Below are 27,107 nucleotides of genomic sequence, written 5' to 3'. Positions count from 1 at the left end.
ACAAACAAACAAAACAGAAAAACAGACACAAAGGAGTACACAGTAAATGACTCAACTTAGAGAAAGTTCATAAATACTAATCCATGTAAATAGAAGTCAGAATCACTTTTGGAAGAGGGTTAGTAAATGGGAGGGATCTTGTCTATTTTTTGATTTGCTTTATTTGTGCATTTAGCAAGACAAAAAAATGAAGAACAAGAAAAAACCAAACATAGGCATTTATGTACCAAGGTCATGATCTTTCCATCTTCCTCCGCACAGTGCCAGCTGCAGTGGGGCGTGAACCCGAAAAATGAACAAAAAAACTGATGTAAGCTGGAAGCGCATGGGCCTGGGTGTTAGGAAGCTGCGATTGCAGCCCCAAATCTCTTACAGATCCTCTTTCTTCCTAGACAAGACCCATTTATTCCCCTGGGAGTTGGCTGTGAAACATGTAAGTGATAAGTGGATTCTTCCAGAAAATTCTCATAATTCCTTTCATATATTTGCTCAGGGTCAGCCACTATTACTCCCTACCCATGTATGCAGGCTCAGGTCCTTCCTTCTCCTAGAGGAGTCTGCCCCTCAGTCTGCACTGGCTCTGTGACTTGCTTGGCCGATAGAACATAGTGGCAGTGAGGTTGTGACTCCTCCAGGCATAGGCCTTAGGAAGCCCTGCAGTGAGCACTCTCACACTCTGTGGGGAAACCAAACACCTTGCTGTGAGGATGCTCTGGTTAGACTATTGAAGGATGAAACACTTTGAGTGAAACCTTCTGGAAACTTCCAGCCCAGCCACCAACTGAATGCCACCAAGTGAATGACCTCAGTGGGTGCCACATGGAGAGGAAGGACTTCCTAGTCACCCTTTCCTGAACTCCTGGCCCACAGAATCATGAGAAGTAGTAAATTGTTTCTGTTCTAAGCCGAGTTCTGTAATGGATTGTTATATAGCTACAGATAATGGAAGCACTGGCAAAATATACAGGCAAAGTATAAGATGTGTGTCGTCCTTCGTGACACATGTGACTTGCTCTTTCTAACGCTGGGGTTTGGACTTTTTCCAGCTTGTTCTTGGTGCACTGGCGGATGGGCCTCCCTTCCAAGTGTCGTCCCTCTGCCCTTTGCAGTTCATTCATGCTTAGCTCTGCCCCAGCTTCAGCGGGAATAGGCTGTGTTCAGTGGGTTCTTGGCCACTGTTTTCTGTTTGCTAAATTTCCCAATGCTGGCCCTCTGCAGCCCATTCCTCCAACAGCTCTTTAGCCAACACTGCTGGGTGGTTCTGGCTCCTCTACCACTGACACTTCCATGTCCTAAAGGAGGGCCCTGCATGAACTTAGCTCCCAGGTCCCTGCCAGCTCCTATGCAATCAAGTTTGATTGCTTAAGCCTCTTCCTTTCCTTCCCTTCCCTTCCCTTCCCTTCCCTTCCCTTCCCTTCCCTTCCTTTTTCTTTTTTCTTTTTTACATAATTTCAACTTGTATTTTAGTTTCAGGAGGCACCTGTGCAGGCTTGTTATCTGGGTATACTATGTGGCATTGACTTTTCAGGTATGAATGAATCAGGTAGTGAGTACAGTACTCAACAGATAGTTTTGCAATCCTTGCCTTCTTCTCTCCCTCCCACCTCTAGTACTTCCCGGTGTCTATTATCTCTGTCTTTATGTCCATGAGTATCGAATGTTTCACTCTCCCTCACTTATAAGTGAGAACATGTGGTATTTGGTTTTGTTCCTGTGTTATTTCACTTAGGATAAAGGCCCCCAGCAGTATCCATGCTGCTGCAAAGGACATGATTTCCTATTTTTTCATAAGCCACTTTATTCCACTGCTTCTCTAGGGCTGGAGGTTCCCTGAAGGCAAGTCTCATACCTTGTGAACTATTATGTTGCCAGTGTCAGCTCACAGCAGGCACTGACTTCAATGCCTGTTGAATTAAAAACTGAACACCATATCAGTGAAGACACACAGAAGAGTTCATTACATATAGTTGTTGGCATGTAGATACAGAAAACATTAAAAGTAGAACTTTCTCCTCATTTGCGCCAAATAATGCTCTATCCTGTGCCTGTTTCCACCTATGAAACTGTGCTTATGCTGTTCTCTGTCTTTGACATGCTTTTCCTTCCTTACATTTAGATCTAAAGCTAGACCTAGAAAGCCCCGTTCTCTGAAAAGCTCTAAGTTTTCTAGTAGGAGTGTATCTCCTCTCCTCTGCGCTCTCTGGAGCTTTTCATCTGCACTGTCTCCAAACCTTCTGCTTACGTTGTTCTATGTTCGGGCATCTGGTCCTTTAATTCACGCACTCATTCATCCAGCATCCACCTATTCAGTGCTTCACATGTGCCAGCTACTTCATCTGCAGTGACTTTTCAAGGCATGCAGATTTTAAGGAAGAGGCATTTGTTATAACTTCAAAAAATATTAAAATTCACCAGGGATGGGCTGTGGAAATGTTAGCATTGTACGCATCAGCCGCTCAAGGATACCTTGGCTCCCCAGACACTCAGGACACTTTGTCCTCAGGTCCTTTGCTTCCAGCATTCTCTCAGCACGGGATGCCCTGCCCAGTCCATTCCCCTCTCTGGCGTGCTAAGACCTCTGTCTTTCAGGGCCCAGCCCAGAGCCCTCTCCTCTGGGAAGCTTCTCTCAATGCTTCTTGTGGGAACTAAGAACTCCCTCCTGCGTCTCCTTCCAGGAAAGGCATTGGAGCTGCTCTGCATCGTGTTTCCTGCTCTGTCGCGGTGGCCTTCCCAGTGTGTTGTCAGTTTTTTAATTTGGATTTCAGATTCTCAGAGAGAGAAGCGTGTTTCTCAGCTTTGCATTTGCCCCTTTGCCAACTTTCCCTAACAAAATGCAAGACGTAAGATTAAAAAAAAAAAAAAAAGTTAAAGGTAAAGAGATAGAAGAATCCATTACATACCCACTGGAAGGGCAAAAACTAGAAAGCCCAAGCCCACGAAACCAAACGCGGATGAGGCCGCAGAGCTCCCGCCGCCGCTCCCGTGCTGCCAGGAGACTGGAGAATGGGGAATGGCGCAGTTGCTTTGGAAAACTGCTTGGCTATTTCTTACAAAATTAAACATCTACCTACCATATGACTTAGTCATTCTAATCCTGGGTATTTACTAAAGGTAAATGAAAGCATGTTCCACAAAAAGCATACATAAATGTTCATAGCAGTGTTTTTATAATAGCTCCATACTGGAGACAACTCTAATGTCCACCAACAGGTGAATGGGTGAACACATTGTTGATTCATACAGTGGAACCCTACTTAGCAGTAAAAGGAGCAAGCTATTCATATGCACAGTAACACCAAGTGCACATGTCACAGGACTCCACGACATGATATTCTGGAAAACTCAAATCCAATCCGCAGTGAAGGAAACCTGATCCCTTGTTACCTGGAGAGGACTGACTGTAAAGTGGCATGAGATCATTTAGGGCATTGACATGCTCCATAGCTTGACTGTGAGGATGGGTACCTAGACAACCACTCATCTGAAGTCACCAAGCTATACCGTTAGTGTGGGTGCTTTTGAGGGTACATGAATCATACTTCAATAAAGTTGATTTAAAAGAAAAATGCCCCAGGGTTGCTGTTTTGCAGGCATTTACCTGAATTACTGTGACTTTGTGGGGCTCTGGAGAACGTGGAATTTGGGGAAGACAACAGGGAGACTAAATATATTGTCCTAGCAGACAGTAGGCCGTCATTCACCTGTATAGACGGCTTATGAGGTGGTTAATGGAGCAGAATCTGAGGCTAAGGAATGAGCTGTCCTGCATCATAACCTGAATAGGAAGCAGGTTAAGGAGTCACACCGAGTTTGGCTGAACCAAAATACCTTGATTTTATTTAGCTGTTTTCACCATCCCTAAAAGAGGGTGAGTTGGAGCAGGAACCCCTCTGAGGGGCCTGCTGGGCACCCATCCCCCAAGGATAGAAATAAAGGAAAATCTTAAGTTTCTTCAAGGGCAATTCCAGGCACCCAGCCAGCCTTGAGAAGTAAATGAACAACTTAATAAGCAAGAAGGTAAGAGTAGCTTAAAACAGTAGTGAAGGAAGTTACAGTCACCTGTCACGAGATGTTCCGTTCCCTACAGGAACTAAAGAGAACCTCTTAACATATGACCCTGAGTTGTTTCTCACAAATCTGGGCCTCACCAAATGAAAATGTTGTCTGCAGGCACCTGGGCCTTGGGAAGGGGAAGCTGAGGACTGAACTCTGCTGTTCTTTGACCTAAATTTCTTTCCTAGGAGCCTGGAGGAGGTCATGGCCACAGGCCAGAGCTAACATTCTGTTCTGCTGAACCCCACATTTTAGACAAAGCATAATCTGACTCCTACTATGACTATGACCTGTGAATCCTCACTTCACGCTGTCCCACCTCTTTAGGTCAAAACAATGGAGGGCCTCCATGTATTGATTTAGAGCTGTGCCTGTGATCTCTGCCTCCCTGCCTTTAAAAATCCTCAGCTGTAAGCCATTCGTGAGGTCAGATCCTAAGCAGGAGCTGCCTGATTCTCCTTTCTTGTCGCCCTGCAAATAAATGCTGTCATTGTCCCACTGCAAACCTCTGAGTGGATATTTGGCCTTTCTGCACCTGGCAGGCAGATCCCAGTTCGGGTTGGTAACAAAGGTGGTGCAGCAAGGACAGTGGAGGGGTCTTGTTGGCATGCGTCTTTGCTGCCCTCCCTTGCAGTCGCATTGCAGGGCATGTGCCTTAGGAGCCACCATCTATGGAAAACTGCCCTTGTGGGCATTAGCTTTACCCCAAAGCCTAGCCCTCTGTGCTGGTAGTCAGAATCCAGGCAGGTTCGTGCTGTGGGAGCTGTAGAAAAAGGCTGCTTCTCAACATATGGACCATTGCAAGGGAACTCTGTGCAGGAGTCCTTGGACTATCAGGCATGAGATAAACTGAATGGATGAATGAGCTGACTAGATCAGGAAAATATAGGAATGGGCAGTAAGCTCAAAGACTTTATGACAGTTTAGAGGAGAAAGGACACCTTCCTACTGGAGAGGTCAGACAAGGTCTGTGAGGCTGCGCTGCATGGACACCACCTGTATCCCACAGCAGGGAGCCATCAACGCCTTGAGAAGCGGGGACTCACCGCTCAGGCACAGTGCACACGGGTCTGCCAAAAACAAAACAAAACGGACTCCCCTCAAATATCCGTACTGTTTGGTTTCATCACAGCGATCACAAATACATGCCATAATGCTTGTTTGGAAATGGAAGCTCTGCATTTTGCTCAGTCTCTGCAGCCCCTGCCAGTCCTTCCCTGGCACACCCTCAGGATGACGGGATTGTCAGACATTCCAGCCTCTGATGTGAACAATGCCACATCCTTCCTTTTAACATGATATACCCCAAGAATTATACAGAAAAGCATAAAATAAAAGTCAGCTTCCTGTCCTAAGGAAATAAGTTATTTGCTGAGAAACAGGGATGGGAGCAAAATAATCACAGAGCCCACACCATCTGCCGGAAACATCACTTTCAGAGATAGAAACAGCATGTATCCACAATTCAGAAGGATCCTCCTTTTCTATGTTTTACTTTTAGGACAGGTCTTACGGCTGATCTGTGTTTTTCGGAGGGCCATCTTTTTCCTTGGTTTCCCCTTCAAAGCCGTGTGCGGTTGCTGAGTTGGCGGTGAGCCTCAGGCCTGAGGGGTGGTGCCTGCACAGCCTGGGAAGCCTCCGGTCTCCGCACTCTGCCTCCCCCTCCCCTCTGTCCTCTTTCTCCTCTCCTTTTTCTGCAGCAGAAGTGATGTCATGTTTCTACAAAAGCTTCTTGAAAGACATTTCATTACAAGGCAAGGTGGAAAATTAAATTTTGGGTGAAAGAATTTTAAGATTTGATTTTACTCATTGGAAACCACCTTAGGGGCCTTGGTTATCCAGGGCAGGCTCAGGGCCTGGTCTGATGAGCACGTTTGTCCCTGGGGTCTAACAGGACTGCCCTGCATAATTAGTCAAGGGGACTTCTTAGGGCCATCTTGTATTTAAACTGAAGATTTATCTCCTCTGGTGGCGAAGGGGATCTTAGAGTCAGCAGAAGAGAAGTCAGCAAGAAGGAACTAGAGAGCAGGACCCCAGAAGCAGGTGGGTCTCCAGGAGGGAGCAGCCATCTGGACATGGGCTGTGGGATGTGAGCGTGGTTTCCATCTGTCAGACAGCTTTCACGTTAAGAAACCAAACAGCGTATGTATAAAGGCACGATGTATACGATGTAAATGACGGGGACCTATTCCATTCAACACTTCATAGTGCTGTTTGTAGAACGTGGAATTAATGAATGACAAGGCAAAGGCAGAGACCACAGTGAGTTTGGGGGACCACATGTCCATGAAACAAGAATGACAGACTAGAATGGAGATGTCATCGGGTCTAACAATGAACCAATGGCACAATTAACAAGTCGGGGGGAAGGAGAAAAAGGAGGGGTGCTCTAAGGATATTTAAAACTGTAAATAAAAGAACACATATATAAGTGATTTAGCAATAGACAAGAGATGGTAATCAATCAAAATCAGGTGGAGGACCAGAAAGATGACAGTGGGGGTTGAAGAAGAAGGTTAATTAAGTCGATGCTAATAATCGGCAACTAAGCAACACTGTCCAAAAATAAAAAGTATTGTGGAAAGTCATGTTTATAAATGCAATCCACTAAAATAAAATACAAATCTTTATAATTAGAGAAAATTGTGCAAGAAAACAGAACATATAGAAATAATTTTAAGCTATAAAAAGGAAAACAACATAAAATGACAGAACTAAAACTAAACCTCAGTCATTTCAATAAGAGAAAATGGGCTGAAATCATCTATTAAAATGAAAACCCAGCTTTATTCTGTGACAAAAGCTGTCAATAAAATTAGCGATTAAAATTTGAACATAGAAGTATGTGCAAAGTATAAACTAGCCTATGTTTTCAGAAAGAAAACAGGTTATTTATCTTAACATCAGATTAAACTGAATCCGTGCCAACCATCATTAATCAAAACAAAGAAAGATGCTTAAAATGCTAAGGGGTGAAGAACACAGCTTGATAGTTGTGAAATAATATAGCAACCACATTAATAACGTGAAAACTACAAGAGGTATAATGAGAACTAGACACCAATAGTGGGAGTCTTCAAAGTACCTCTACAATATAAGGAAGACATGGAAGGCTTAAATATCATAATTAATAAGGGATGTTTACTCAACAGATTAAGATAATACACCCTGAAAACAAAGTCTAAACTGTCTCAAATGCCCATGGAACAGTCACAAAATGTGATTATACAAGGGATCTAAACAGAAAAAGAAAATGACAGTAAATGCTAAAAGTCAAAAGTACAACCATTATCTGATCTAACATAATAAAGCTAGAATTTAATAGCACAATGACAAAACAAAAAGTCCTTAACACTTGGACTTTAAGGTGCTCTCAAGCAATAATTGGCTGAAAAATCAAATAAAAATGTCAGAATAGAGCCTGGCATGGTATCTCAAGCCTTTAATTCCAGCACTTTAGGAGGCTGAGGGGGGCAGATAGCCTGAGAGCAGGCATTCAAGACCAACCTGGCCAACATGGTGAAGCCCCATCTCCATAAAAAATTAGCCAGGTGTGGTGGCACACGCCTGTAGTGCGGATACTTGGGAGGATGAGGTGGGAGGATTTCCTGGGTCCAGGGAAGTTGAGGCTGCAGAGAGTTGTGATTGCACCTGCCACTACACTCCAGACTGTGCAACAGAGTGAAGCCTTGTCTCAAAAAAAAGAGTTGTGATAACCATAAACAACAACAAAAATAACAATAACAGTAACAATAACAATTTCGCATATCAAAACATTTGGGATATAGCTAATGCAGGATTCAGAGAAAAATTCACAGCTTTTAGTATAAGAAAGTCACAAACACACAAAATGAGAAATTATGAGAAAACAATCAGAGATAATTAAAAATTAGAAAACATCTCATTACTTAACTCTGTCAAATACATTTGAAAGCTAGGAGGAAATGCTGATTTTGTAACAAAATATAATTTGTCAAAGCTGACTCAAGGAAGAGAAAATCTAGAAGAGATAGAAAATACAAGTGATTACAGAAGAAATTAAGAGGTTTATTAAAAGACTACTCAACCTTCAGCAAATAGTGAAGAATCCTGTCATTTAAAGAGTTGATAATTCCTAAGATATGAAGATATTTCAGACCAAAGAAAAATAATTGTTTTTTAAATAATATTTTGAAGTAAAAAGCATGCTATTTACACCAAAATGTGACAATGATTGCATAAGAAATGGTAAATCACAGTCCAATTTTACAAGTAAACGCTCATTCAAAAATCCTAAGATAAATAACAGTAAACCAAATAATTAAAGCTTTTTAATAGAATTGTACAGGGGGTGCTAGGCACAGTGGCTCCCACTCGTAATCTCAGCACTTTGCAGGTTGAGGTGGGAGGATAGCTTGAGGCCAGGAGTTTGCAACCAGCCTGGGCAACATGGTGAGACCTCACCTCTCCAATTTTTTTTTTTTTTTTTTTTTTTTAAGTAGCCAGGCATGGGGGCACACACCTGTGGTCTCAGCTACTCAGAAGGCTGAGGTGGGAGGAACCTGGGAGGTCGAGGCTGCAGTGAGCCATGTTAGTGCTGCTCTGCAACCTAGGCAACAGAGCAAGACTGTCTCAAAAACAAAGAAAAGAAAAGGGAAAGCATTATACAAAGGTTTATTTCAGGAATGCAAAGAGGTTCAATATTAGAAAAAAATTTTGATTATTTCCAAAGATGTTGATGAAGCACATGAAAAAATCCAATTTCCATGCTTGTGTGTGTGTGTGTTTAAAATAATACTTTTAAAAAGAATGCACTGTCACTTCTTTGTGACCATCGTGTGTATGTGTGTACCAAAGCAAGCATTGTACTTTATAGGGACACACTAGAAGCATTCTCACTAATGTCTGAGAAAATACAAAGCTGCAAGCTCATATTTATCTCCAATATTATTTGTTATTACTGATGTTGCACTACCCACCAAAACTTAGAAAAATGAATTAAAAAAATTAAAGATATACAATTGTGGGATGAAAGATATAAAATAGCTGCCATATTAGATAATGTTTATCATTTGTCATCAAAACTAAGAGAGTCGACCAAAAAATTTTGGCAATGATAAGGGACTTCAAAATTCAGGTATCTGGAAATAAAATTAATATACAAAAAGCAGTGGCACATATATATTGTGTATATGTAGTATAGAAAATATTTTATATTGCATATAAAATATTATATAAATTGTATATATGGAATATGGGAAGCTTTTGTGACTATGAAGCAAAGCCAAGAAGAAGGGAAAGGGTGATTAATAAATTTAGCTACATAAAATAAAAATTTTGGCATTGTATCAACCACACAGTGAAATCAAAAGACAATCAATTTAAGTTGGGGGAGATTAGGATACGCCACCAAGGTCACAGAAACAGCTCATTCCCCTACTATGTTAAGTGTTCCTCTCAGACAAAGATCAGGATCTGATACAAAAATGGCACAGTTGGGGGTGTAAGGCTCCAAGAGATGGGTCAGGCAGGTGCTATGTCGGAGTGAGTCCTGCCTGCACCCAGGGGCAGCGTATGGGAGCTGCAGGAGAGGGTCAGGGGACTGGGTGCTCCCTCTGGGTGAGCGGGACCATCACCATCGGACAGTCACTGAGTGAGGTTAAACCCAGAACATATTTCAGAGACCCAGCCACCACTGCAGGCTTCAGCATTTGCACAAACACTTTAACCCTTTCAGTCATGTGCAAGCTCTCCAAGGACCTGGCTTGTTTTGTTGTCTTTGTTTTGTTTTTTATTTGTTTCCTTTATTCAGTGTCCATAATTAGTAGCATGAAATGCAAGACTTATGTTTGCTTAATAAACCTAGAATCCAGTCATTCTCAAACTTAGCATATTAACATGACCTGAAGATTTAAAATAATTCTGAAGACCAAGTTAAACCTAAGATAAATTAATTCACAGTCTTGGGGGGTTTGCAGACAAGTGTGGAAACCTCTGGAATAATCCCATGGTGGGGGGGCCTTTTCTGTTTCCTGTTCCTGAGACAGCCATCAACCACAGTTAAAGGCTCCCATAAAGGGGTATGTGATCTTCAGCTGGGAGATACACAATAAGCCCTCGACTTCTCTGTGGTCTCCCATATCAAGAACTCCTTCCGCCCAAAGGCAGCTGAGCTAGCCGGCTCAACTCCTAAACCACTGATTCGACTAAACAAAAACAGAAACTCAGAAATATTAAATAGATGGAGAATGGTGTATGCAGAATATTTCCTCCTTCTGCAGGGCTGGAAGCATTTTGCTACTGTGGTTGTTCTCTATGCCTTTTGTTTCGTTTTGTTTTGATTTTTACTTTTCATTTATGAGAAAGCTGGAGACCAGCTTTGTTTCATCTCTTATCTTGCAGAACAGGAATGTAATTTCCAGTAATGGCAACATTTTCAAGAACGTTCTATTTTCACTAAAACAAATGACCTATCCTGAATAAATTTTCACTATGAGTGAACAGTCCCTTCTGTGCATTTTGTTCTGACTGCAGAAAACCTAAGAGAGGCTGAATAAGGAGGAGGGAGGAATAAGGAAGCCAGAGAGGACCGCTTCCTTGGAGTAATACCCGCATCAGTATGGCGGGCGCCAAACGGGGTCTGGGAGGTCACATCCTACAGGCAAGGCTGTTTGAAGGCCTGCTACCTTCATCAGTTATTCTGGCGTGAACGTGATTGACTGGGCCGCGCCTTCCTGCATCACCTGAGAAATTGGCTGAGCTTCACCTCCTGTCCTTGCCAGCTCGGATGTGAGTGATGCGTCTGCTGGGCCGGGGCTGGAAATCACTCAGTGACTGGGGAGGCCAAGATGTTCTGACCGACAGAGGCCTTGGGGTTGGTTTCCTGGAACAGCGCTTCTGAAAAGATCCCTCTGTGTCTTTGGTTTAAAGATTATCTTGGCTCATCTAAATTGCTTGGCCCTCGTCCTCAAATTGGTCTCATCCCAAAAGTATGTCTGTTCTTTGACCAGAATATCAGATTACTCAGACTTTTTTTAGACCAGACTCTACATTAACTGGCGTTTGTTATTTCTCAATGAAACACAGTTGTTTCTCTTACATTTGGTAGGATGTGTGGTGGGTGTGGGTAATAGGATCTGGGCAGGAGAAACTGTATAGGGGAGATTGTGGAAAGCGTAGACACATTCTTGCTAATTTTATTTTTTAGAAATTAATATTATGTTTAACTGACAAATCATAAGAGATAACATGTGTGGAAGACACAGTGACGTTTTGATGGACGTTTACAATGTACACAAGGCGAAGGGATTTGTTGAAGCAACACCCCACTTCCCTAGTATCAATTTTCTATCTTAGTTTGTTTTGTGCTGTTGTAAAAGAATACCTGAGAATGAGTGGTTTATAAAGAAGATAAATTTATTTCTTACAATTTTAGAGGTGGAGAAGTCTAAGATTGAGGAGTCAGAAGGCAAGGGCCTTCTTGCTACGTCATAGCCTAGCAAAAGGCATCAAACGGTGCAAGGGCAAAGCGAAGGCAGGGTGGGGGGTCGGCAAACTTGTCCTTCTATAAGAAACCCACTACCATGATAATGAGTCCAGTTCCCACAATAAAGACATTAATCCATTCACGATGACAGAGTCCACAAGGTCTAATCACCTCTCAAAGTTCCCACCTCTTAATACTGTTACAGTGACCGTTAAACTTCAGTAAGAGTTTGGGGGGGACAAACATTCAAACCATAGCACAGCTTACCTGTGAGATACACTCATGTGCCTGTCCCTGTGCAAGCTCCAAATGTGCACAAGGAAGCAGCAATCATTTCTGTAGTCATCTCCTATCCCCTTGTCTTCTCAGACTTAATTCTTGAAATTATGCATGATCCCTTCTCACTGGATCATCCCGGCTAGCATGCAGAGACACTGTGTTCATGGGAATCGATGAAAGTATGGACTGCTGCTGGTGGCCCCATGTCATAGATAAGTAGGAACAGGATAAAAGACGATCTTCCCTCCAGGTGGGAGATCCCTGAAGTTCAAGTCAAAAGATGGGAAAATTCTTGCATTTCCACTTGGAGTCCTTCTGACTCTGTTCCTTTTTTTATCTTTTTTAAAGATGTGACTTGCTCTTCTAGCATCCAGAAGACAATCATTAGTTTCCATTGGAAACAAGATGACGTACAACCCCTTTAGTTTAGTTTCTATAGTCGAGTTTCTTTTTTCTGTCTTCGCTAGGTTCTTCTTTGGACACTTAGGATAAATATCACCACTGCTCGAGATTCCCCTTCTTTATTCCCGTCATAAGGATTGTCGTAAAAGCTGACTTCTCAGTTGAGTACAGGACTTCTGATGGCCACTCACCTTAGTTCTCATTGACACTGACTTGTGGATTTTCTGCTTATGCCATTAATTTACTTCTCTTTATGCCAAACTTAGGCTAAGGGTCTAATTATTTGCAGATAGCATTCTATAATGACTGGCCATGCTTACTCTGAAGGAAAACAACTCACTTTTGTGATTGACTTCATGATTTTTTAACTGTGGGACTGGGGGCAAGCTATTCAACCCTTCTTTGTCTTTGCCTGCTCATCATTAAAAAGTGGGACATAATAGCAACTATGTTTTCAGGATTAAATGAGCGAATAGGGATAAATGCCCAGCATGGCAAGAGACCTCCCTAAATTATTTATTTATTTATTTGTTTGTTTGTTTGTTTGTTTTTGAGATGGAGTTTTACTCTTTCACCCAACCTGGAGTGAAGTGGCATGATCTCGGCTCACTGCAACCTCTACCTCCCAGGTTTAAGTGATTCTTCTGCCTCAGCCTCCTGAGTAACTGGGGTTACAGGCACCCAGCACCACGCCCAGCTAATTTTTTGTGTGTGTTTTTAGTAGAGACTGGGTTTTGCCATGTTGGCCAGGCTGGTCTCGAACTCCTGACCTCAGGTGATCCACCTGCCTTGGCCTCCCAAAATGCTGGGATTACAGGCTACAGGGGTGAGCCATAGCACCTGGCCTAATTATTCTTTCTTATGATCAAGGTCATTATTTCCATTTCTGTCTATATATTGCAACCTCAGCTCACAGTGATGAGAATTCACTCACTATGTTTTTATCAGCATGAATAGCATGGACATATTGGAAATATTAATTTTATTCAGGAAGACAGAAAGACAGTGCACAAGAGGATTTTATGAAAATCAGAGGGCTTTTAGAGCTCCTACTCTCCTGTTGTTTGATTTAAGTGATGTTTAGAGCTTAGTTTTGGTGATTACTGGCACTAAGAGATGTTGTATTACTCATGAAGGCCCCAGGAACTGTAGTCTTTACACATGAGTGACCTCTATGGAACAGAGTGGTGCTCTGGGCAACAAGTCTGCTGTCCCTGCTATGGCATTGGGAGTGCGGCCTTGCAGATGGGTTCCCACAACTGTCCTATGAGGAGATGTGATTGCTGGGCACCTGAGTATCTTAGTAGCAGTAAAACATCAGGTTCCGTAGAATAACCCTGTGAGCCAGCCGCGTGGCTCACACCTGAATCCCAGCATTTTGGGAGGCTGAGGCTGGCTAATCATCTGAGGTCAGAAGTTAGAGACCAGTCTGGCCAACATGGCGACACCCTGTCTCTACTAAAAATACAAAAATTAGCCAGGTATGGTGGCGGGCACCTGTATTCCCAGCTACTCGGGACCCTGAGGCAGGAGAATGGCTTGAACCCAGGAGGCAGAGGTTTCAGTGAGCCAAGATCACACCACCGCACTTTAGCTCCATGACAGAGTGAGACTCTGTCTCGGAATAAAAAAGAAAAAAAAAGAATAACCCTTTATGTCTGACCCTAAGTGCTTCATGTGGAAATCTATGCAAGAGACACTGCAGCCTAAACACAACCTGCATTCGAGCAGTTTGACCTGAGCACATTATCCATCATGCTTGTGTGATGACTACTCGGGGAACTGGGCTGTCAAGACCAGAGACCAGATGGCATTCAGTCTCCCCCAACAGTTAACTGTCTGGATTATGTATTTAGAACATTGCTGATAAATATTTGGAAACAAGAAATTGTAATTTCATTTTTTTTTCAAGCATGACACATGAAGATTCTAGAAAATAAGATATCCTCCTTGGTTCTTGAAAGCAAATTATAAGCTGCATCACACTTGATTTATACTCTCTGGCTTTCCTTAGTGATTTATGCAGATTAATGGCGTGATAGCTTTTAAAGACTATAAAGTCCACTGCAGATTTTTCAGATTAATATTACAGGGGGAAGTAAAGGATACTACGGTGAGGCCAATATATTAGATTAGTACTGTCTAATAGAAATATAACACAAGCTGCATATGTTACTTTAACTTTTATAGTAACTACATTAAAAGAAGTTTTAAAAAGTGAAATTAATTTCATTTTAAATTTTTAAAATTTTTATTATTTTCTTTTTGACACGAGGTCTCACTTTGTTACCCAGACTGGATTACAGTGGTGCCATCTCGCCTCACTGCAACCCCTGCCTCCTGGGCTCAGCCTCCCAAGTAGCTGGGACTACAGGCACTCACCACCAGGTCTGGCTAATTTTTGTATTTTTTGTAGAGATGGGGTTTTGCCATGTTACCCATGTCTGGTCTCGAACTCCTGAAATCAAGAAATCTGCCTGCTTTGACCTCCTAAAGGGCTGGTATTACAGACGTGAGCCACCATGCCTGTCTCTGAAATTAATTTTCATACTATGTTTTATTTAAGTGTAGAATATCCAAATCTTGTTATTTTGATGTCATCAATATAAAAAGGTTAATGAGCCGTTATACAAGCTTCTTTCATATTAAGTCTTCAAAACCAAAGGTGCACTTTACAGTAACCGACAGTACCTCTCACTGTGGATGCTCCAGGTTCCACGAACTCAGTGATCATGGGAGGCTCGTGTCTGCTGTGTTGGATGGTGGCAACTTACAAGAAACAATTCAGAGAATCTCCAGGACCCTTTGCTCATCGCTTCTCAGTTTGTTGAGTGTTCTCAGTGACTTCTCTAGATCCAAAGATGTTGCCGGTCTCCATGACTTCGCACTTCTGCTTCATCTTTCTGAATCATTCTGCCCACCACCCTCTCCCCACCTCTTGTCCTTCTGACAAATCCTTGTTCTTCCTTCAGAATCTCAACCACGTGTCAATAGCCTGGGGAAGAGTTTTATACCCTAGTTTCCAGACACAATTAATTTGTTGTTCTATTTGTACCCTTGACTTATTTTATCATTTATATTTATTTGTTTTTGTGTCTTTTTCCCTACCGTGAGTATCTTGGAGACATGAACTGTGTATATCATGGTTATTACCACAATGAATACAAATGCTAACATACCATAGGTACTGTAATAAATAAATGGCTCTAAATCTTAATTTTAAACTGAGGCCTAAGGAGGTTTCTATGGGCTGCCCGTTGCTTCTTATGTAGTCTATTTCCAAAGAGTGCTGGAAAGGCCAAATCAGATATTGGTTTCATGCAATGTAACAGAGCCAGACTAATAAATATTAATAATTAATAGTAACTATTAATATTACCCTTTTTTTTTTTTTTGAGACAGAGTCTCGCTCTGTCACCCAGACTGGAGTGCAGTGGCCAGATCTCAGCTCACTGCAAGCTCCGCCTCCTGGGTTCACGCCATTCTCCTGCCTCAGCCTCCTGAGTAGCTGGGACTACAGGCGCCACCACCTCGCCCGGCTAGTTTTTTGTATTTTAGTAGAGACAGGGTTTCACCGTGTTAGCCAGGATGGTCTCCATCTCCTGACCTCGTGATCCGCCCGTCTCGGCCTCCCAAAGTGCTGGGATTACAGGCTTGAGCCACCGCGCCCGGCCTAATATTACCTTTTAAAAATTTAACTTTTAACTTGTATTTTAAGTATCGCATATGTGAGGTTTGTTATATGGGTAAACTTGTGTCTTGGGGGGGTTGTTGTACAGATTATTTCATCATCCAGGTATTAAGCTATTACCTATTAGTTGTTTTTCCGGATCCTCTCCCTCCTCCACTCTCCACCCTCCGGTAGGCACCAGTGTGTCTTGTTCTCCTGTATGTGCCCATGTGTTCTCATCATTTAGCTCCCACTTATAATGAGAACATGTGATACTTGATTTTCTGTTCCTGCATTATTAGTCTGTTAAGGATAATGGTCTCTAGATTCATCCATGTTCCTGCAAAGGACATAATCTCATTCTTTCTTACAGCTGCACAGTATTCCATGGTGTACATGTACCACATTTTATTTATCCAGTCTACCACTGATGGGCATTTAGGTTGATTCCATGTCTTTGCTATTGTGAATAGTGCTGCAGTGAAAATGTGTGTGCATGTGTCTTTCTAATAGAAAAATGCATATTCCTTTGGGTATATACCTAGTAATAGGATTGCCGGGTCAAATGATATTTCAGATTTTAGGCCTTCAAGGAACTACCACACTGTCTCCCACAATTGTTGAACTAATTACACTCCCACCTACAGGTATAAGTGTTCCTTTTTCTCTGCAACCTCGCCAATATGTATTTTTTTTTTTGACTTTTTAATAATAGCTGCTCTGATGTGTGTGAGATTGTGTCTCATTGTGGTTTTGATTTTCATTTCTCTAATGACCAGTGATGTTGAGCTTTTTTTCATATGATTGTTGACCACATGTATGTCTTCTTTTGCAAAGTGTTTGTTCATGTCCTTTGCCCACTTTTTAATGGGGTTGTTTGTTTTTTTCTTGCAAATTTGTTTAAGTTATAGATGCCGGATATTAGACCTTTGTTAGATACATAGTTTGCTAAAATTTTCTCCCATTCTGTAGGTGGTCTGTTCACTCTGTTGATAGTTTCATTTGCTGTGCAGAAGCTCTTTAGTTTAATTAGGTCCCATTTGTCAATTTTTGCTTTTGTTACACTTGCTTTTAGTGTCTTCATCATGAAATCTTTGCCGATTCCTATGTCCAAAATAGTACTGTCAAGGTTGTCTTCTATGGTTTTTAGAGTTTTGGATTTTACACTTAAGCCTCTAATCTAGCTTGAGTTAATTTTTGTTTATGATGTAAGAAAGCAGTCCAGTTTCAACCTTCCACATATGACTGCTAATTATCCCAGCACCCTTTATTAAATAGGAAGTCCCCATTGCTTGTTTTTGAATAGGAAGTTCCCCATTGCTTATTTTTGTCAGGTTTGTTGAAGATCATAGTCATAGATGTGTGACCTTATTGCTGGGTTCTGTATTCTGTTCCATTTGTCTACATGTCTGTTTTTAAACTAGTACAATGCTGATTTGGTTACTATAGCCCTGTAGTATAGTTTAAAGTCAGGTAACGTGATGACTCCAGCTTTGTTCTTTTTGCTTAGGATTGCCTTGGCTATTTGGGCTTTTTTTTTTTTTAATTCCACATGAATTTTGAAAGTGTTTTTTGTTTTTGTTTTTTAAGTTCTGTGAAGAATGTCATTGGTAGTTTGATAGGAATAATATTGAGTCCATAAATTGCTTTGGGCAGTATCGCCATTTTAATGGTGTTGATTCACCCCGTCCACGACCATGGAATGTTTTTCTATTTGTTTGTGCTATCTCTGATTTCTTTAAGCAGTGTTTTGTAGTCCTCCTGGTGGAGATCTTTGGCCTTCCTTGTTAGCTGTAGTCCTGGCTATTTTATTTTATTTTTGTGGCAATTGTAGATGGAATTGCATTCTTGATTTGGGTTGGTTTGGCTACTGCTGGTATATAGGAATGTTAGTAATTTTTGCACATTGATTTTGTATCCTGAGACTTTGCTGAAGTTGTTTATCAGCTTGAGGAGCTTTTGTACTGAGACTATGGGGATTTCTTGATATAGAATCTTACTGTTTGCCAACAGAGAGTTCGACTTCCTCTCTTTCTATTTGAATGCCTTTATTTCTTTCTCTTGCCTGATTGCCCTGGTCAGGACTTTCAATACTGTAATGAATAGGAGTGGTAAGAGAGGGCATCCTTGTCTCCTATCAGTTTTCAACAGGAATCCTTCTGGTTTTTGCCCATTCAGTATGATGTTGACTGTGGGTTTGTCATACGTGGCTCCTATTATTTTGAGGCATGTTCCTTCAATACTTAGTTTATTGAGAGTTTTTAACATGAGAGAGTGTTGAAGTTAATATACCTTTATTTTTAAATTTAGTATCCTTTTCAATCTTTGTAGATATACCTGCTAATGAGCTCAGTGATCAGGTAACTAGGAAGCAACATGGATTTGTCTGAAACTAAATGCAGCTTTCAAAAAGGGTAAGCAGATTCTGTCAAGAAAGAAGAGGGCTGGGCACAGTGGCTCACTCCTGTAATCTCAGCACTTTGCGAGGCTGAGGTGAGCAGATTGCTTGAGCCCAGGAGTTAGAAACCTGCCTGGGCAACATGGTGAAACCCCGTCTCTACAAAAAAAATACAAAAAAAATTAACTGGGCATGGGGACGCATGCCTGTGGTCTCAGCTATTTGGGAGGCTGAGGTGGGAGGATCGATTGAGCCTGAGAGGTTGAGGCTGCAGTGAGCCATGATCACACCACTGCACTCCACCCTAGGTGACAGAGGGAGACCCTGTCTCAGAAAAAATAATAATAATGATAAAGAAGAAGAGGAAAGAAAGAAAGATAAGATGCAGATGAAGACCATTTTATTTTGAATATGAGAGACAAGGAAATGGAATATGATGGACCATAGAGTTAATACAAGAAACTAAGATTCTAGCTTTTATGTTGAGTAATAGGTTCACAGGGTTGATATTACTCAAAATAACTAACAGATTATTGAATAAATAATATAAAAGAAGAAATATAAAAAGAACCTAGCACTTTGGGAGACTGAGTTGGGTGGATCACCTGAGGTCAGAGGTTTGAGATGAGCCTGGCCAACATGGTGAAATCCCGTCTCTACTAAAAATACAAAAATTAGCCAGGCATGGTGGCACATGCCTGTAATCCCAGCTACTAGGGAGGCTGAGGCAGGAGAATTGCTTGAATCTGGGAGGCGAAGGTTGCAGTGAACCGAGATGGTGCCACTGCACTCCATCCTGGGTGACAGAGTGAGACCCCATCTCAAAACAAAACAAAACAAAACAAAAAAACCTGTATTCAAATTACTTGCACTGTACTCAGTTAAGACACATCTATTTTGTTGTGCTTTTCCACATTGATGATAACTTATTGACAGTTTGCATCTTATCCTTCTATTTGATTTGTTCAACTGATACCTGGATGCTTTTCTTCTCACTCAAATATCTTTCCCTAGAATTTCTTTTACAATTCCCCATAAGTTTTATACATCATTTAGTCAATTTTAAACTTCTTGAATATTTTACAACTTTACCTATTAAATATCTATAAATCTTTGTACAGGTTACCTATTGCTGCATAATCATTCCAATGCTTAATGGCTTAAAAATGTATTAACTTTCAGAAATATGTGAGTTGCCTGGGCTCGACTGGGTGATTGTTGCATGGGATCCCTCATTTGGTAATAGTCAGATGGTGCCAGGGCTGCAGTCACCCTGCCTGGGCTGGACATCTAAGGTGGCTGGCAGGTCAGGAATGATGGCTGTCTGCTGGGAATGCAGCAGGGGCTGTTCACACATGCACTGCCTAGGACCCTTCCCGGTGGCTCGGGCTTCTCATGGTTCTAAGAGCAGAAGCTTCACATCTTCTTATACTGTAGCCCTTGGAAAACTCAGGAAGTCACTCCTGCTGTTTTCTACTGATCAAGTGAGCCACTAAGGCCATAACCAGGGGAGGGGGATTAGACCTCACCTCTCATTGGGAAGAGAAAGAAATTAGTGGCCGTGTTTACCACACTCCTTCTTACATACCTTTTAATATGCTAGAACTGTTTTAATTCAATGATGTTTTTAAAATATTAAGCTTAATTTTAAGATGAAACTACATTTTCAGAAATATATGTAGTTTGAATAAAAAGTCACTGCAGATTCATCCCCTTTGACGTTTAGTATGATTGGCTTTTATAGAATCACTGGATGCTTATGCAATCTGTGATTAAATAATTAAATGAAAACTCTGTCCAGTTGACCTTGAGGGAGCATCTGTATGTAGATAGCACACGTAGTGACGAACTGGCTGCAAAATATGACCATGATGCATTTAAAGTCAAATGCTAAAAGCATTGTTGGGCTATTTGTTCTTTTTATTGAGTGACATTGCTTCCTTTCTTCATACTTCTGGATAATAAACATGGCTTTTATCTAGAGACTTTATAGCCATTTCATACTAAACCTGTGTGCCCTTGCCTTTCCCTTCAAGGTTGGTATCAGCACCTCCTCCTTGTTGTGGCAGATTATAATTGTATTTTTCAAAAAGAGTCTCAATAATATATGATGTCCCATATGCTCTTTTCTTTCTCTTTAAAATAAACTTTATTTTTGAAAATAGCTTTCGACTGTTGATAGGGAAAACTGTGGAGATAGTAGAGAGAGTTTCCATGTACTCCACACCCATTTCCCTTATCATTAACATCCGAAATTAGTATGGTATATTTGGCACAGTTAATTAACTAATATTGAAGCACTGATATTAACTACAGTCCCAACTTCATTCAGATTTCCTTACTTTTTATTGCATGCCCCTTTTCTGTTCCAGGAGTCCGTCCAGGATCCTGTGTTGCTGTCATGACTTCTCGGCTCTTCTGGGCTGGGATGTTCCACATGCACTTTGGCCCTTCTCTCATTGAGAGATGGGACCTGTTTTCTGCCCCAACTCGGCAGGCTAGTGACTACAGCACATGTGATGCCATGCGACTCCTGATACCAGGTCAGAAAAAGTATAGGGCTTCCATCTTTTTGTTTAGGTTACTGGCTCTTGGAACCCAGTCATGCTGTGAGGAAGCTTAAGCTGGCTCACTTGGAGACACCACATGGGGAAACTGTGGGTAGATATTTCTGCTGACAACTCAGCTGTGGTTCTGGTCAATATCCCACAGCAATTCCCAGACATGAGACTTAAGATGTTTTCCATCAATTTCAGCTTCTAATCATTGAGTCATCCCAGAAACAAGTCTTCAGCTGAGGCTCCAGACATCACAGAGCAGAGACAAGCGAACCCCACCTTGCCTGGTCTGAACTTGATACACAATACAGAAGGATAATACAGTGGCCATTTTATGACACGAGTTTGGGTCGTTACAGAGCTGTACTAACCAGAGCACTTGATATTTCACAAACTGCTATAAACCTTGACTGTCATACTGTTACCTGAGAGGTAGTGGCTAGGAGAGAGGCTACTCATGAGAGCAGCTAAGTGCAGAAGTCAGTCCTAATTGCTACATGCCTGGTATTTTTCCTGTTTTCCCATTTAGCCTAACAATGACCTCATTCATATGTTTTTTATTTATTTATTAGTTTTATTTATAAAACTAAATATTTATTGAGTCCCCACCATATGCCAGGCATGATTGTAGATGCCTGGGATGCATCAACGAAGAAAAGATCCACACACTTGCTGAGCTTCCACTGCAGCAGAGGAACAATAAATATCATTTGTAAGTTAAGGTACAGCAGCTTAGAAGGTGTTAAATGCAATACGAAAAAATAAATAATGCAGCAGGCCAAGGGGACCAGGAGTCCCAGGGACATCTCAGAATCACACAGGTGGTCAGAATGTACCTTCGAGATACATGAGCAAAGACACTAGAGCATGACTGAGCCCAGGCTTTCTAGACAGCAGAGCATGAGGCAAGGATAAAGGGAGAACAGCTTGGAGGTGGAAGCCCAGGATTGGGGTGGAGAACAGGGCAAATGAGCTCAGGATGTGAGCAAAGCAATGTAAAGAGTTGGGTTACCAAAAGGAGCCACTTTATCAATGGCCACAGAGAAGGGCAGATGGCACGGCAGTGTGCTCCCTCAGGAATCTCATGTTCTCTGGACCAACTGCATTTGGGAGGCACCATAGAGAGGGGAGAGGGTGCTGCCTGACTCCCATTGTCTTTCCTCTCTCAGTGGCCCGTGTTTACCTTAAGGGTAGCTACTGGCATGGCACCCAAAGCCTGTAACTTTCTTGGTAATGACTCAGAAGTCCAGACCCACAGCCAGCATGTGCCTCTCATCTGAGTGCAGAAGCAGACTGGTGGTTGAGCAAGGAGTTGGGCATGAGGTTGTGTGGGCCTGTGGCTGTAGCTGGGATCATTGCTAGTAATGCAGAGAATCTGAGAACGGGCTCCAGGTCTGTGTCTATTATTCCATAGGTGAAGGACTTGGCCATGTAGAAATCTGGGCCAAGAATACTCCAGCACAGGGACGAGCTGGGTCTGGCCATGACCTCAGCCAGATTGGCTTGTTGGAAAACAAGCAATAAGGCCAGCATGGCTCACATGTGGGAGAAAGAGGGAGCATGGGGGAGAAAGCTTCTGAGAGGAACGGGGCCAAATGCACGAGGGCCTGTGGGCTTCAAGGACTTTGGCTTTCACTCTGAATAAAGGATGGGTAATCAGATGACTGATTTGAGTGAAGAATGGTATGGCTTGATTTATGTTTTGGAAGGTGACTCTGGCTTGTAAATATTCAAGATGGAATGTGTGTTGGGGAGCTTAGAGAAGCAGAGGCACTAGTTATCAGCCTACCAGGGTAATAAAGGAGAGAGTGGGTGGGGACTGAGAACAGCATGGTGACGGAGAGATCATATGTGGATTTTCTTTGAAGGTGGAGCACATAGGCTTTCCTAATGGATTAGCTGTTGGGTGTGAGATAAGGAAATATATCAAGATGACCCCAAGATTTGTGGTGTAACAGGACAGATGGAGTTGACCTCACTTTGGATGAGGGAGGCAGCGTGTGGAACTGCCTCCTGCGGAGCTCAGAAGTGCATGTTTGGACCTGCAGAATAGAGCCATTTAAAGCAGACATTGAATACATAACTAGATGAATCAGAGAGAAAGGTGTTGCTCTTCCCTATTCAGGGTTGAAGCAGAGGCTGAGAAAGAAAGGTTCAGTTGAACCCCCACTCTGGGCTGTCCAGCTCTGGACGACTGGGAGCCTGTCCCCTGCCATAGCACTAGCACAATGGGCAGAGCTGGGGCTGGCTCCAGACAGTGGAGCAGGCTAGTGGGTCCATCAAACGAATTCAGTGTTGTGGAAATTACGTGGAGCGCCTTCAGTTTAATCAGTGAAGATGCATACCTGAAGTATGTTTGGCCTTGTGGCCTCCACCTGGTTACAGCCTCCCAGGTGCGGGTTGGAGGAGCCACTGGTTAGCCAAGGCTAGATGTCACTGTGGCAGGCTAATCTGTATTTGTATCTCCTTCACTTGTTTAGAGCTGTCTTACCTTGAGGATGTTACTGGCCACTTTGCTACCACCATGTCCTCACTTTAAAGTGGGAATGGTGATGACCCTTAGCTCACAGCACTGTTTGAGGAATGGGTGAGATGTTTTCTGAGCACAACAGAGTCTGCCACTTAGTAAGTGGTTCATAAATGGGAATTGGAGGAGTTCTTTTTTATTTTAATATGTTTTAAGAGACAGTCTCACTGTGGCCCAGGCTGGAGTGCAGTGGTGTGGTCACAGCTCACCGCAGCCTCTACTTCTTGGGCTCAGGTGATCTTCCTACTTCAGCCACCCGAGTGCTGCCACCACGCCTGGCTAAGTTTTAATATTTCTTGTAAAGATGGGTCTCACTGTATTGCTCAGGCCAGGTCTTGAACTTCTGGCCTCAAGCAGTCTTCAAGCTTTGCCATCCCAAAATGCTGGCATTACAGGTATGAGCCACTCCTCCAGGCTTGAGGTGGTTATTATTATTATTATTTTAATAGAGTGCCTTTATTTCTGATAGCACCTCCTCTAATTTCATAAACTGGGGAAGTGTTTATGTGACTTCTTGTGATGCTTCTGGGTGGCTAGGTTTGCAATATTTTGGGGATTTTGTTTGTTGATAAAGCCAGTTTTTAGGTCTCAGCTGCCAATTATAAATTAGCAAAAATACTTCTGTGGCATCAACTATCCATAGCACTCTCTAAAACAGCAGGAGAATGAAAGCCAAAAAGATAAAATGGGGAAAGTTGTTTCATTTGGGACTTAATATACTGAGAAAACATCACGAAATTTACACATGATCAAGCCCTCAAGTGCTCAACTAACAGACACAGCAGAGCAGGGAGGTGTGAAGAAGCTTTTTTGAGCAACTTCTCTTGGCCAGAATTCATGCTAAGCATCTGATAATTCACCCTCATGAAGGTCTTCAAGGACATCATCAATGTTGTTGTTTATCTGCCTAGGGATCTGCATCTGAGAGATCGTCAGTAGTGTGGGCAGGGGCCTTGCCTGAGTGAAGGACCGGCCTGGACCCGAATCGGCTGGCTGTCTCCACACTCCTGCTCCCCTCTGACGTCACTGAGGGGCTGCCAGGGCCATAGTGGGGTGGCGGGGCTGCAGGGCCAGGCTGTCCTCAGTGGGCAGGAGCCTGTCACCCAAGATTCTGGTTCCATCCATGAAAGATTTTTGTGCTACCGAGTCTGCAGTACGTGATCTTGGGATGGAAGAAAAGAGTCAGTGTCATTGTGGGACAGAGTTCTTCATTGCTGGGAGAGGAGTGGGGTTTTGCTTCACCCATGTAGAGATAGTAAGAGTCTATTTTTGCACTTTCTTTCAGTGTTCACCAGCAGAAACAGTAGCTTTATTTTTTAAATGCATCTCCCTGCGCATTAAAACTTTCTCTTCAGGTGCTATTTTTTCCTATTAGTCCTCTTCTGTGTTTTGTGACATCCAACTGTCTCAAGACTATCCAGCTCATGAAAATGAGGCTCCCTGCAGCCCTAGCCTGCGCCATCCTATTCAACCACATCCTTTAGCCTCAGTTCCTGCTGAAACTGACTCAAGTCTCCTGGAACCTGCCCGGTCACAGGGCCGCCCGGGAGGTGTGCTGAAAACATTTCATCCTTCTCACGTACCTTCCTTTTCCCTGCAAGACACAAACTGAACAGAAGGGACCACTTCCTTTCAACTAAGAGAGTAAATGCTGGTCAGAAACAATCTCATCACCCCTTTGAAGCCAGGGGCTTGGTACTAAAACTTTTTATAACAGGCCACAGAACGAACTCAGAACCCTCCCATGAGTGCCCTTGGAAGCAAGTCTTCTAAACTGATTTAGAGGGGAAAAAAGAAACCAGCTACATGACTGCTTTCACTTAAATGATAATTCACTGATCTTTTAAGTTAACCTTACAAAAATCTTCTTGGGTTTGGGTTTTCCTCCTTGCAAGATTTGGCACCTTATCTCTGCAAAGTTCCATTAGCCCCAGCTCTGTGTAGCCCTGCTATCTCTGCCCCCTCTTTGAGTTAGTACACTTCTTAAAGTTTTATTTTGTTTCTAATTGACACGTAATAATTGTACATATTTATGGAGTGAAGTGTTATGTTTTGGCACATGTATACATTGTGTAATGATCAAATCAGGGTAATGAGTATATCTATCACCTTGAACACTCATCATTTTTGTAGTGAGAGCATTCAAAATTCTCTCTTCTAGCTCTTTTGAAATATACAATGCATTGTTTTTAACTATAGTCACCCTAGTGTGCAATGGAATACAAGATCTAATTCTCCTTATCTAACTGTAACTTGGTACCCATTGAGCAGCCTCACTGCATCCTCCCCTCCGCATTACTCTCCCCAGCCTCTGGGGAAGCAACCAACACAGGGGAGAAAATATTTGCGAACTGACATTACACATCTGATAATATCTGGAGTTGACATCTGGGGTTAATATCTGGAATATATAAGGAACTCAAACAGCAAAAAAAATTCTGATTTTAAAAGGATTTTTAAATAATCTGATTTTAAACACCTGAATGGACATTTCTCAAAAAAACACATACAAATGGCCAACAGGTGTATGACGAAATGCTCAAGATCATTAATGGGTACAAAGATTCGGTTAGATAGAAGAAATAAGACCTAGTGTTCAAGAGATCAGTAGGTGACTATAGTTAACAATGATCCATTGTACAATTCAAAATAGCTAGAAGAGAAGAATTCGAATGTTTCTGGCATAAAGAAAAGATAAATGTGTAAGGTGATGGATATCCCAATTACCCTGATTTGATCTTTACACTTTATAGGATTGTACCAAAATATCAAATGTACACCAAAAGTATGTACATCTATTATGCATACATTTAAAAAACACAAGGAATTCTCACCTCGCCAGAGTTAGAATGCTATTATTAAAAAGACACAAATTAACAAATGCTGGTGAGAATGTGGAGAAATAGGAGCTCATACACTGTTAGTGGGAATGTAAATTAGTACAGCCATCTGGACAACAGGATGGAGGTTCCTGAAAAAGATTAAAAATGGAACTACCATATGACCCAACAATCCTACTACTAGGAATGTATATGAAAGTGAAAGCAGTATGTAAGAGATATCTGAACCTCATGTTTATTGCAGTGCTATTCATAATAGCCAAGATATAGACTCAATGTATGTGTCCATCAACAGATGGATAGATTTTAAAAGTGGTGTAGATACACAATGGAATAGTATTCAGATGTTTAAAAGAGTGAAATCCAATCATGTTTGATGATATGGATGAGCCTAGAAGACGTTACATTAAGTGGAATAAGACCAGCACAGAAAGACAAATACTCCATCATCTCACTCATATGTGAAATCTAAAAAAGTTGATCTCGTACAAGTAAAGAGTAGAATACATTTTTTTATTTCAGACTAGTTTCAAATTTGCAAAAAAGTTTCAAAGATAGTACAGAGTTCGCATTTACCCCTCACCCAGTTTCCTCTACTATTAACAACTTACATTAGTATATTTATTGCAATTAATGAAATAATATTGATATATTATTAAGAACCTTACTGTAGTTATAACTATAATTAAATTAATTTAATTAAATTATAAAGTCCTTACTTTATTAAGATTACCTTAGTTTTTACCTGTGTGTGTGTATGTGTGTGTGCATGTGTGTGTGTATGTGAGGTGTGTTCGTGTTTGTGTGTGTGTTTGTCATTGTGTGTATGTCTGTGTATGTGTGGTGTGTGTGTGTATGTTTGTGTGTCTATGTATCTTTGTGTATATGTGTGGTGTGTTTGTGTGTGTATGTGTA

The sequence above is a fragment of the Rhinopithecus bieti genome, unplaced genomic scaffold (genome assembly GCF_001698545.2).
Source record: "Rhinopithecus bieti isolate Rb0 unplaced genomic scaffold, ASM169854v2 scaffold_13348, whole genome shotgun sequence".
Lineage (NCBI taxonomy): Eukaryota > Metazoa > Chordata > Mammalia > Primates > Cercopithecidae > Rhinopithecus > Rhinopithecus bieti.
The sequence above is the reverse complement of the archived record's forward strand: the minus strand, read 5'-3'. Positions refer to the sequence as shown.